Here is a 14,506-nt window from a genome sequence, read left to right as displayed (position 1 = left end):
GTTTTAATATCTGTTAATGAAAAAAGCTGTTTGGAAGGGACCCCTACGGGGGCAGTTCACATATCTTATGAGCACTGTGCATTTGCAATGTTAATTAATTTATATTTTGTTGCCAAATGTCAGCAACAACGGTGGGTTACACACCGTGGCAATTACAACTTTCAGCTCAGCCTTTGAAGCGGTACCGTGTTAAAGTATTGTATTCAGTTTTTTGTGATGCCTCACGTAGGCGGGTTTACTGATTATAACGCTTTCCGACGAACTGACTTGAAAAGTCCAATACAAATTAAATAAATCGCAATGGAAAAATAGTTTTGATCCTTTTCTTTAGTACCTGGAGTAGCATTAATATGCTAATATGTTTTCTCGGTGGGAGGCTGGTGAGGGATCATGTGGCAAATCCTATAAACTGATGAGGGCTGTGTGAAGAATCTGAAGATCTGAAATAGAACATGGTGAACCTTCTCACATTGTCCTCCTTCTGAAACACTGTAAACATGTCTGATATCAATGTACGGAGTTAGCAGCAACAAGGGTTAATACATGGTGTCAATTAAATTCAGGATGAAGAAAGCAGTTTAAAGAGCTGAATTCAAATGTATCAAACAAACACTGAATCAAAACGTAAAGAAATGAAAACGACAATGAACTTAAATGATTTTTCTCCATTATTAGGATTTGTCTGTCCACTGTATGATTTTGTGACGTCATTAGTGAACCCTGACTAGTTGATAACCACCTTCAACTTCTCCTTCTAGCTGTTATTGTATTTGCTGTAATTATCACTCCCCACAACTTACTTGTAGTCATCTCCCATAATTCATCATTGGACTTTTGGGTAAAAGATTTCTCTGTGATTTACTTACACACAACCACCTGGAAGCTGAAGTTTGAGCACTTGATTGTGCAATTTCACTTGTTTTCTGCGTACTTTAGATGCAAGGGTAATAATGTGATACCAAAATTGCACTCGGTATGTAGACACCTTCAGTGATCAGCTGTGGCATCAGCATCTCAGCACACATGTTATGGCTGCATCAGAGGATTTAAAGCTGTTCTCACTATCAACCAACAGGGGGCAATGTTGCTCTGTGATTCATCTGGTCACTTCACTCTTGAGACTCGAGTGGTGAAAAAAATCCGTGGGGCACAGATACAGTGAAGGCTGACAAAGGAAGAAAATACAGCAAAACAAATGAATCAACTCACCGGAGGAGATAAGTCTCGACCAGAACCAAATGACTTCAGGCAGCTTCATTTGTACGGCAAAATCTGATTTCACGCTGAAATTGTTCCACAATTAGGGAATAGAGTGAGGGTATCATGAATGTCAGACCAAATACATCAGCACAAGATATCAGACAGGTACGGCACTACACCTTACCAGGGGGCTCATCCCTGTGTTCCCCTGGCCTCACTGGTGATGCCACCTGCAGCATATTTCCTTCATGCGTGTCGATGCGTGAACCACGTATGTTGCTGCGAGTGTTCAGAAAAGTTTGATATCATGCATCGCAACCGTCAATGCAAGCGCTATCATTTGCCAGGGATATGTGGAGGCGTCTCATTCGCTTTTAGTGACTGTGATCGGGCTGCATTGAGATGTGAGAGGTCACACTTCACCTTGTTTGCCTTCTCCAAGCACATGTTGTTCTACCGAGATCAACATGCAGTTCCAACCTCCAACAGCACGGCAGCCTGCAAAAGCTGAAGGTGAAATTCACACTGAAGCGTTTCTAACTTTGTGTTGGTCCAACAATGACACCCATTATCTTATGAAAGTGGATAAGCATGAATAAAACATGCAGTCATACCTTTTTTTTTTTTCATAGCCTCTGCGATACCTCACACATGGCTGGAATAGCTAACAATCAAAGAGTCAAGAGAGAGGTTCAGTGGAGAGTGACTCTCTTTTGAAGTCTTTGAAAAGAATGAGGAAATATTGGTCAATAGCAAGTATTTCCGCCTTTTGGAATGCCTCTGCTTCTGGTGTATGTATCTATTTCCTAAATGTAAAGTGGACTTCTTTAACATTACATTCCATGTCATTTAGCTGACGCATTTCAACCATAAAATATACAAACTCAGAAGAACAAGAAACAAGAAAGTGCAATTTAATCAAATAGTTTGAGGCGCGAAGATGTGAGCTCCTTCCACCATTACGGAGCGAGGACAGCGAGGAGTCGTGATCTCAGTGTCTCAGTGAGGGAGGAACAAGCAGCTTGGCCAATGCAGAGCGGAGTGTGCGGGTTGGGATGGAGGGTTTGACCGCGTCCTGGACGTAGACTGGACCCGATCCATTCACAGCACGGTATGTTTGGAACTTGATGCGGGCAGCCACCAGTAACCAGGGGAGAATCTTCGGTATTCGGCTAAGAGTCGAGAGTTTGGGTGGAAATAGGAAGCGACACCCTTTCCTCTTTATAGCCAAATGTTGTGCAAATGCACAAATGCAGACTTGGGATGGATTTGTGTGTTTCCTGTTATCGTACATGTGTTTTGCGCGTGCTAGATGTTTGTGTCTTAGAGCATTAGATCTTTGCAGACATTTTCTCTGCTCTATAAACATATATTTTCTGATTCAAGGGCCTACATGGCACACTGCTTTTGAGTAAAGGTAACAAAAGTGACCCACGTGATGCTATTTCAAAGTTGCCGTACACAATTCAAAACAGCGTAGCTTTGTAGCGGCTTGGAAAGGCTCAACAGGAAACGGCAATCTTACATTAAACTCACACATGTCCTTCGGGGTGAAACGCAAGGTCTCAGCTGAGGATGGAGGTCTAAGAGGGCAACCAAAGAACCAAAGGTGCGACGATAGAAAATGACAGTTTTATGCCAAGAGAAGTCAACGATCGATATGTAGTGTGGTTCAAATCAACAGCTCTCATGCGAGGACAGTGTCGTCCGCGGAACACCAAAAAAAAAGGTGAATGGAAGGTTCAAGTTGCGTCGAGAGCGTTCATGGATGGGGCTGGAGGGCAGCGAGAGGCGAGGGCAGGAGCTCAGAGCACACCAAAATATTCACAATGGGTCACAGTGAAGAGGCCTTCACAGATGGGATGTGAGAATGAAACAAAGACACAAAATGTGCACTTCTTTTCTCCGCGAAGGTGCAAAAGATTTATATAGAAAATAATAATGAGAAGGAAAAAAATAGCACTCCATAATTTTTACTCGAAGTTAACCATAGTCGCCCTGCTCAAATATTGGATGGAGAAATGTTTCGGTGCAAAAGTAGACAACTGGAAATGATGCAAAAAAGTCTGTAATACTAACAATAGTTATCTCTCAACCAGTGCACACAGTAACCAGACAATATGCGCTAAAAATGGATAATCCCCATGGAAAGCTCAGAGAAAACATTCATCATCTTAGACCTCTACAACAGACTGCTTGGCATTTTGGAAAGCACGAGCCGACCATACAACATACTAAACTGCCTTTGTCATCAAATGTCACACTATGACTCAAATCTGTCAACAAGAAAACTATTATAGAATGTTAAAAATATCCCATTTTAGCCATTGGAAGTTCTTTCTCAAGTTACTCATGAATAAAGTACCTTCATTTTTTTAATCTTTTTTTATTTTTATTTGCTCATATAGTTGGACATGTCCCAATGCCATGTTTTCAGATGTGAAAGTGTCGCCTCTTTACATTTATCTGAAGGCTGCCGTGGTCCTCTGGCATGCTTGAGAAATTGTAGTAAGGTGAGCAACTGAGTAAAAAAAAAAAAAAAACACTAATGGTCTCCAAGGTCACATGATTGCAGTCTTGGAAAGGACAGATTGAGCAAAGGGACCTTCTGTTGGCTGCAGTCTGTCTGAAGCCACACTGCTCCTTTAAGTAAAAAAAACTAAACTCAGCTGGATCCCAGAATCCCTTTGACTGAGCTTTGACATTAGATATTTATGAAGTAGTCCTGAGTTTACAGCTCTGCTATTTCTGATGACACTACTTGTTCTCTCCAGGTGTTCACGGACCGCATGTGAAGGCAAAGCATTATCTCTACGGGCAAAAAATGCAAATTACAGGGTAAAGGTCTTAGCAAGCGGTTACAAGCCACTGGCCTGATATCATTAAGTTTAACCTTCCTCCCCCTTTTGGAAGCTGGGATTATGCATTCGTTTCATAGAGAGCGAGGATTTCTTTGAGAGATTCACCTCACAAGACACAGCAGTGGGAGTAGCTCAGCACATGGCAACCTATAGTGTCAGCTGTTTGTTGTGTTGCAGCAGGCAGCCATCTTGCTGTCCTTGCTGTTTTTTTCATTTTCTTCCCAGGGTAAAACGCTGATGTTTGTTTCTTCCTACGCATTAGAAGCGTGGGATTTAGTAGTGAGAATCTGCAATTCAAATGCAATTATTTCCTTTTTCTCTCTCTGTCACTGGCAACTCCATTAGCCAATTAAATGTGCAGTATCTTTTTATTAGAATTCCCTGCGAGTGAGGCACACGTCAGTGGTTTCTCCATGATAGATCGTTTCATTTTCAAAACATAATTGAACACGAGAGTGTCGTGAGCGGGTGCACTTAAAATCCTTGAAAAATAATCTTCAAAGGCACCACTAGGGGTTAATTTTCTTTCACACCCTGTTTAAACACCTAAAGCCAGTTTGTTCAATTATATTTTTTTAACGTTTTTTTTCCCCTCCAACCTATTCCATCAGGTCTAACTGCATTTTGAAGGCTAGTCAAAATTAGAAATAAAAAAAGACAATAACTGTGTCTGCTTCTTTGACCTTTGATAGTGAGTCAGATTTATATTAGTACGTATGATGTACTAGGCCAGGCTTAGTGTCTCAGCCACAGCACTTATATGCGTATTGATCCAAACGCACCTCTGTCTCACGCAGCATGAATCCAGAGCCGCGTCAGATAATAACCCTTTCCATCTCTGTCAAAAGGATGACTTAACCTTGTTGCATTGGGGCCTGCCAGCAAACTATTTAGCCTGGAGAGAGAGCCGGAGATAGAGTGAGTGAAGTGTATTTGTGTGTCTGTGTGTGTCTGCGTGTGTGTGTGTGTGTGTATTGCGGGGGTGGAAAGCTGAAAGAGTGACTGCAGCTTATGAGCAAGTGTCTGACAGTGAGAAACACCAAATCAGAGAACAAGTCCTCACTCAGCCACCGGCTATTGATCCAGGTTCAACAGGCCATCCAGCAGAGCATTGATCGGAGCCACATTTCCTCTCATTGGTCATCATCACAAGAGCTACTGACACTTTCCCAAACGCGAAGCGTCTAAATGAGACATCCAGTCGTATGTTTAACCTGCGAGAATCAGAAACAAGAACCTTGGGAATGATGTTGACTCGAAGGTGGAACAAGAACATCTGAGAGCATGTGGTGTTGCCCACTTAATTGGCAACCGGCAATACCGTCCAACGTCCAATGTTCAGTTCATGCAGGAACTGCATCATAACTCAAATGCAAGTGGATGACAACACAGTTAATGGTCCTGTGGAACAAACTGTGACTGTACAGTGAATTGGTGTAGTGGTGGATTGGCTCAGTGTCGAACAATTATATCTAAAATAATAACACGGGGTATGTTTGAGCACTTTTGTTTCAGGTTCAATTTGAGTTTATCTTGGGATAGTTTTGACTATTTAGAACCAAATCATCAGTCAGAATGCTTTTTTAAAAAACAATTAGACGGGAGACAAATTCCTCGTGACAGTGCGGAGATGTGGACGTGCCTGCCTGTAAAATGCATGTTTAGGGAAGTGAGCGATCCTGGTTTCTGGTGGCTGCCTCGGGCTTCTCTTAATGGGGCCCTCGTCAGCATCAAGGTATGCATTCGTTCTGGCAGAGCTGTGCGATCGGCCCGAACCGAACTCTCCTACACGACAATACAAATAGTCCACCAACATTATATTGTAACTGCTCTTTTCCATTGCATTCACTTAAAACCAGCTGTGTGTTATCGGTCGCTATTGATTTCTAACACCAGATGTGAATAATTCAGAGTGTCGTCTCCCTCTGTCCAATTGAGTTTTTTCCCTCCCTATTACAACACGTCAGCTGCGCTTAAAAAAAGGGTTTAGTTTGCGCTGCACGTTGTGACCCCGCTGCCAATAAGGCACGGCTTTGACGTGACAATATCCAGCCTTCAAACCTGGGTCACTGCCACTGGTCTCCTCGGGTAGGAATGCGGGGTTTACTACGGCGCGCACGTGTAGATCAACTCACCTCTGGAATCAGTCCAATCCCACGATGCGCCGCTGAAAGAAATCATCCTCACTCATGTGGTTCCACCTCTCTCCGGTCCGGTGAGGGTTTCAGGATACATCTATTTTTGAATCGTATAATGTATGTTGGGGTTTGGCAAGGAGGGATCAGACTCAAGTGTGTGCGCGCGTGTTCTGGTCATATTCTTTCCTTTTCAGTGCTTTAGTTTTTTGTAATATGTGATGAGAAGACATATGATAATCGGTCTTTTTGATTCATCTGGCATGCATTTGTGATTTATTCATTTCCTTCCCACTAATGGCCTGTTCGTAGCGCTTTATGTACTGTATGCCGCAGTCTCATGGCACTCTTTGATATCTGCAAAACAGTAACTTAGCAACGTTTGATTTGTGGCATTTGAAGTAACTGTGTTATTGAAATTGTCATCCGTCTTGGCCAACTGGTAAGTTCACATGTATTTGCACTGCCATGCATAACTGATGCATTCTGTATTTTGGTACAGCCATCAATGTCGCCTCATCTTAAGACTATAAGGACCGAGTAACAGCAATGGCCACCAGAGGCTCAGTGTAATTCCCAAGTCCGTAGCCTTTTATTGGACTCCACAACATCCAACTTTTATAATGCCATTCGTTGTAACATTAACAGCTGTAAATACTGGAGAGTCCTTTTATGTCCAGGATCGATGCAAGTGGTTCAGTTCTATCATTAATCATGGACGGTACCTTTTATGAAGCAATCTCACTTTATTCATAAAGGATAACTGTACGGCTCCATTAAGGTGTCACGCTATTCATCTTCCTTATAACCTGCCCATGGCATTACAAAGCGTCTTGGCTTGCCACTCTCTCTCTCTCTCTCCCTCTTGTCTCCACTCCATTTGTCCCTTTGCCCTCTTTCACATATAAAATAATTGGAAATACACGGAGGCAATAACAAGGGGGCAGTTTACTGGAGTTAACAAGAAGGCTGTAAAAGAGAAAGTTGTTCGTCTGGAAGTTGTGTTTGTGTGTGTGTGTGTGTGTGGTAGAGAGAGAGAGAGAGAGAGAGCATTCATGCATGCACTGCTTGAAAGATAAGGGGGTTGCAAGTGTGGTTGGGCCGTTAACATTTATAATCTAATCCATGGGGAAATTATTTAGAAATTGTGCACATTTTAAAGATATTAAGTCAAAGCAATGCATAACAGTGTATCTTTTGATCTCCCGTCAGGTTTTTATAAGTCTTGAAGGCTGAAGTCAATGGTGAATTCATGGCATAAGGGGCAGCGTGCTGATGGTTAGTAATTCAAGATTAAACAGATGATTAAAGATGCAGAATTACTATCAGGATTTAAGGCAACTGTCTTAATGCGGCCCTCAATACAACCCAAGACCCGTTAGGTCATAAAATATACATTCTGTGATTCATTACATCTGAATCCATGCCAAGAGGTAGTTGGGGAAAACATGCTTTATGAATGTCCAGCTCACTATTATAAGAACTGGTGGGTCATGGTCTAATCCTTTGGGATAAATATCTTCAAAGCACCTTGGCACGGCCCTTAAGGAACCACCTTGGTAGCAGCTTAGAGGCCCTCATCGTAGCTATCATTCCGAATTAAATGACAGCATTGAATGATAGCGCAGTATTCACAACGCAAACGTCACAGAATGTCATGGGAGTCACAGGAGGATAAGAAATAATCACATTGCATAGTGTTGTGTGGTATTCAAAGGACAAACTTCACAGTTGATGCAGACTGGCAGACAGTTGGACAGAAGCATGCGAACATGTTCACCAAGTTCGGTGCTGCAGTACTCATAATGTACTGTACATAATGCAAGGTGTCAGATCTCTCGTCAGCCGACAATTGCAGGTGAGAAACAAAAGACGCGTCAGGACTCAAAATGGCCGAGCCAGGAAACTCGGTTTCCAAGGATCCTGAAGCGACCAAACGCAACTCTCAAAACTCAAACGCCCTCCGCCCCTCCGCCTCTGCTCAGGCGAGGGCTCTGTAGCCGCTGGGCAGTCTGCATCGTACACCTTTCCTTCGAGAGACGTCCCCGATCAGCTGAGAATGCCCCACAAACGCCAGGTAAACAAGTCAACAAGAACACACCAGCACAAATGTGTGTCCCCTGAAGAATGGGAACTGTGTGAAATTGTTGGCAATTGTCCATTATTGTTAAATCTTTTCATCATCATTTTTTTTTTATCTTTCACCTTTTTCATTCCTCTTCAAAACCAGCCACAACCTCTCGGGTGCCGCAGGAGTAAACCGCCAATTAACAATTGTGGAATGAATGGCAATATAAGAGATTTGGTGTGATTGAAAACGCAATCTAGTCAAGTGGGCATAATTTGCTTTTAATTCAAGTTCTCCTTTGATTAAAACCCAGCGTGCAACAGGCCACGTGAAACACAGAGCGTGTGTATACCTGGCTTTTCCCTCTGCGCGCACGTGCCTGCGCCATCGTCGGCTCTGCGCTAAGTGCTTGAGATGCAGCCTCAGCGGGCCGCCCGAGGCCATGTGACGCGGCCTTGGGGAGTCGACTTCGAGAGAGTACCACCTGACCGTTACGTCCCAGAATCTCAGCATCTCTGTATCCCTGTATCTCCTCCGAGGCCAGAATGCTGTCGCTGTGAGCGGGAAACTCGGACAGTATCAGGTGTGTCCACGTTGTTAAATGTGTCCAAGTTAAACTCATTCTCATATGTGAACTAATCCCTTTTTGATTTGGGGGGGAACTGTGTACCGTGATGTACTTTCATTATCAGCAGTGTTTTTATAATTCTGTGGTCTATCTTAATTATAATGCCATCTTGTGTCAAATTGATTGGATTGATTGTCTGTCTGGCAAAAAATGTTTTCATTAAATTACTTAATTCATCCTGATTTTAGTCCTTCATAGAAATCTTTACTTTTAAGCATAACCATTTTATCATTTTTTTTTTCTTGTGGACATTGTGTGCTTGTTGAAATCTCTGGTATACTACATTGGTCTTCAATTAAAGAAATACAAGTACATTGTGCAATGTGTATATATTTCTAATGTGTGAACAATGGAAAAGGGAGAACATCAGAATATAGCACGAGAGGTTGATGAATGCAGAAACTGAGACCAGATCACGTTGAACATGTTTCACAGAACTGCAGTACACAAATATATGTAAAATACAATTCATTTGATAATGTTATCGGGGTTTCATTTGGTCTCCTTGCCCAACAACATACACACTACAAATTGTCAATTGAAGAGCTGCATATGAATGAGTCAACACCTTGCATGGCGTGGCCCTGTAAGCCACAAAGGGAAAATGTCCGTGTTAGTTCCTGCAGAGAGCGAGCTCGGAGGGTTGCAGAGCAAACGCACATCTTCAATGAAACTCGAAATCTGTCTGTTTCCTCCAGGTCAGCTTTAAATATCTGAGAAGAACCCCCGCTGACGATGTGCCGCCGGGTGTATTCATGTGGACTCTTAAGCAAGGGAGACAGGTTTTGTTATCTAACCAAACGAGGTAACTAATCAACCAATGTGCACATGCGGGTTTGCGCGTGATAATATGTGTAAAATTAGAAAAGCAATGACTATAATATTCCTGCTGGTGTGATGGCCACAGGTATTAAATCAAGAGGGGAACAAATCAACCAAGAGGCTTTTGAAAAAATATTTTATTTCAAAATGTTCTACTAGATCGTCACAGACGACATCTGAAGTATTCATACGGTTGTGTCTGTCTCATATGATATTTATCTGTATTCATGAGCGCGGTAATAATAGTGTCCCACTTCTGAAGGTTACAACAAACCCACTTTCGCTTCATATAACGCCGGCCTTTTTTTTCTTTTTGTCTTTTCCAGGGAGACATCAAGCCGAAGCTGTGCGTGGTCAGACGGAGACTCTCTTGTGACAAAGACGTGACGCATTCAATCCGTGCATCCGTTTCATCAACAGAAACAGACTATGAGGACGAAATGAGCTGCGCAGTAAAATAAACTTCCAACTGCTCATTTATCACGTTCATTGTGTATGAGTCCAAGGGGATGTAAAACAGATATCTCAAATGAATCAAAACTTTCTGTTCAAAAATGGAGTTAATTCGAAATTACGTCTCGAGAAGTCCCTTTTATAGGAGATTTTTATTGGGATTAGCTTGTCCGTCTCACTGGGTTTGATCTGAAAGCTGTGTTCACATTCGCGAGCACGTCTCGCACAATCCAAGTCCACCGGGGGGCAGGACAGGGACAGGCGGCAGGTCTAAACACAAGGCGGAATGGCTGGAAACGTGAAAAACACCGAGGATTTGGACAGGAACAAAGGCTTGTAGACGAGATTACAGACTGGAGACTGGAACACAATGAGGATGACTAAGATCCTCGGAGAGTGGGCCAGACGGCGGAGTGCTAAATGAGGAGACGGCGCGGTGTCACATCGCGTCCCATCAACCGGCTACAGCACGCGTGGACAGCAGAAGCTGCCGCGCAATCACAAGATATGGCCGTGAATGATTTGTGTCACCATGTCATCCGCAGTGAGGGCCACAGCAGACTACTAAAAAACTCTTTGGAAATCCCCTCTGATGATTTCATTGATTTATTGTTTTCCTTTCTGTCGTACTGGGCCGCGGTCCGAGTGTACCAAAAGAACGTTTGCTCGGGCCAAGAGCACCCAAAGAGCACCCCGGTTGACAGCATCTCATCTCGTGGGCCAGATCTGTGTGCCGTAACCCCCTCCAGCATCAGAGCTCCAGTTACAGTGTGCAAGAGACTGTTTTTAGCCTCTCTCTCAGGCTTCAGCCTACAAGGGCTGTCAGCGCCTAATTTTATCCAGGCAATGTAGGAGGTCATCCAAAATACTTACTTACTTGGTCAAACCAGAAAAACTTACATTGCAATTTGCCTTTCATACTGGTGGTTATACATTTGAATAGTTCACTTGTAATGGCAACTCCCACGAACTTTTGAAAATGGGTGAAGTGAGACTAACATTGCGAGGCCCCTCTCTGGATCAACCACTTTGTTAATTACTTTTAGAATCAAAATGGTATGAATCAATGGAGAACAATGGTAGGTTGCAATATACATTAATTACAGTAATTACATCACCGACTGCTTGCCGCCTCCATAATTAAATTGGCATTAAAAGTAGTTGTGGACCACTTGTAGCAGTATAGAGGAATATAGAGCATAACACAGATCGGTCCCCTTTTTGTTTGCAACATGCAGCCGTTTGAAGGTAGACACACATTTTGGTGAGTATAACTTTGGTTTGTTTACCAGAAAACTAGGACAGGACCATCAAAATAAATACTACGGGGTCTTTAATTTGTGATTCAAAGCTTTACACGCCGTGCAGTTGAAGCTCATTTTGTTCCCATTGTCGTCACGTTCAGTGCTGCGTTGACGGCAGGTACACGACTGCTTTTAGTCTACATCACAATTTAAAAGTGTCTCATTTCAGGTGTTCGTCCTGACTGTATCACCCCTTATCTTTTCCATCGCCGAGTACAAAGCCACATGAATGGGTTTTTCATTAAGTCCTCCAATCATGTCTATCCACTTCTGAGTGGGCCATGATAGTAAGGTAAGTAAGCTCCTCAACTAAGATTATCAAATAATGTCCTTTTCGTGTCTATCTGTGCATCTTAGGAGACTGTGTTGGCGTCACGTTACAATATCGCCGAGCTCCCTTTACCTGATTACAGTTTTATCTCCAGCCACACCTGTTCCAAAGATTTTACAGTGTTCTGTGGCATTATTTGAGCCATGGGAGCCACGTCTCGCAGCTGCCAGAAGATTGAAAAAACAACAAGTTGTGTGTGTGTGTGTGTGTGTGTGTGTGGACTGGTAAATCAGCCTATAAGCTTTGAGCATGTGGGTGTGTGTGTGTGTGTGTGTGTGTGTGTGACTATGCATTTTAATGAAGTCAGAATGGTCCAAGTACAAGATACAAATGTGTGACCCAACAAACATATTTCAAAGGGCATTCTTTGCCGTGTGAACAAAGCCTGGCTGCTGTGCCGTGTTTGTAGGTAGCCCGTCTCCAGCGGTCAGTCCCGATTCCCTGTCTCCGAATCTAAAGGGCTTAAAAGCTCTGAAGCTTTTCTGTTATTATTTTAAAGGTTTATCTGGCATAAATTTGCGTTGACATCTACAAAAAAACGTAAGCCTTTTGTGTTTTCCAAGGGGACAACAAAGGTTTGTTTACATTGTAAAGTCTAAAAATGAGGGGTTTTTTTTTTGCAGAAGCTACAAGATGAAGGGATGTTTGACCTTGTAAAACAGTTCCAAAGGTAGTTTTGTAAATGTTGTTCGATGCAAACTGTGCGCAGTGTGCCTATCCGTGATTTGTGCGTCAGGCAGGGTGCTCTGCTAGTATCTTCAGAAACGCCTCTGCGCTCATAGAAACAATTTAGACGCGCCGCGGAACATAATGACAACTGAAGACGCACGTTGCGAAGGCTTCCCAGAACTCATTCACATTTTTGGAATCGAGTTGTGTTTGTGTTTATTGCTACGCACTCATTTCCATTGTAAAAAAAAGGGGCAAATAAAAGGAAAACGAAAAGGGAAGGCAATAAGGAACAAATACATAATGCATAAATATAAAATGCATTGTGGGTGTGTTCCTGCAGAAACACGTCTGGACCAAGTGCGTACATCTAACATGGATGAAGTAGTGGGAAGCTGTCTGCCGGCACAATAGAGGGACTAAAAACACTCGATTTTCTCCCCTTTTCCAAAGAGGTGAGGCCCCAAGTTGCTGAAGGCAGCAGCCGCTCATCATAGAGGTGCATCAGAGAGGTGGTTTCCAACGTGGAATTGAGTTTAGTCTCCTGCCTGCAGGGTGCGTAGACCCAGTAGTTGTGTTTTTCTTAGCACTAACTAACCGTGTGTGTGCTTTCCATTGCAACGTTGCGATCAGTAAAGCAGCGATGGGTATTCTGGAGGAGTCGTATAGGAACCTATGGATGAGCACTAGAGGCGTGCGACATGACGCTGCAGCTCACACGGACCCTCTGTCCTGCTTTGCCCCCTGCGAATTAAAAAAAAGGCTGAAAAGGGGGATGACTTTAAAGCAATGGTCAAATGAAAGAAATTACCTCCCCCCCGTCTCTCTCTCTCTCCCCTCTCCCCCATGCTGGTCCCTCGAGCTAAGAATAACTCCTATGAAGTAGTTATATCACATACTTGCCTATCTGGGAGTTTTAGGAAAATTCAAAGGCAATAGTCTGAGGATTTTTTTCTTCTTTTCTGAAGGGAAGGTAGCGGAGGCTCAAGTGTTGAGGTGCTGCTGGAAATTCACTCCTGCCTGGCAGCTTTTAAACTGAAACCTTATCTGTCTGACGCCTCCACACTTTCTGTCTCACCCAGGTGGCTTTGATGGGGGGGGTTGGAAAAATGCAAAAGGCCCTTCTATCCTTGCACAAACAAAATGAGTTTTTTTTCAAAAAGTGCTGAATGAACAAGCAGTGATTTTGAGAATCGGTGGTCAAGTGCGTTTCTCGGGTTTGAGACCAAATTCAAATCAATGACCCCGACGTCTCCATCAATCCAATTACTTGATGGTGATTGGTCTCTCTCTTTCTCTCTCTCTTTGTGGCAGCTGAAGTGTGACGCCCCTAAACGCTGAGACCTCTAGGTGGTAGCAGAGGTCCACAGACGCGTCTCTGCAGCCAGGATCACTGCTGCGCCCACCCTGAGCAAGAAATAGAGACCAGGGAGAGAAACGACAGTAGTCCATAGACAAAGGGATGAAAGGATCAGAAAGGAGAAATAAAAAATAAAAAGGCACCGAGGCCTTTGATTCAAGCTGATATACGGCCGGCTAAGAAGTCTCTTTATTTCACTCTCTTTCTTCCAGTCTACATCCTGCTGTTCAGTATCACGCTCCTTCTCTCTGGGCCCCTTTCATTGTTCCCACCTAGCCGCCACGCCGCGTTTTAAGAAAGTCATCTCGTTTTGCTGCCCACGTCGCAGGGGGTGCGCAAACCCGGCAAATGCGTTTCCGGTGAGGGGGGGGGGGGGGGGGGAAACACTGTGGCGCTGTGTTTCCGGGGGTTCTGAAGGTGTGACCCTCCCGCCCAGAATCACTTTTTAAAAATAGAGTGCCGGGCTTCCTGCTGGGAAGAAACCATTAAACAAATGGCTTTTTGGCCCCGAGCTGACTTTGAAAAAACATTCGGGGGGGTCACAGTGCGCGTACTATTAGTGAAAAGAACGCGGTCACTTTGTTTCATCTTTCGTGGCTTCCCTCCTCGAGGCTGTACTTTGTACTGTCTGATTCGGGAAGTCCTTTAATGAATTAAAATAGACGCCAGTGCAGG

Source organism: Pungitius pungitius, chromosome 18 (assembly GCF_949316345.1).
Source record: "Pungitius pungitius chromosome 18, fPunPun2.1, whole genome shotgun sequence".
NCBI classification, from domain to species: Eukaryota; Metazoa; Chordata; class Actinopteri; order Perciformes; family Gasterosteidae; genus Pungitius; species Pungitius pungitius.
Note: the sequence above shows the minus strand (reverse complement) of the source record.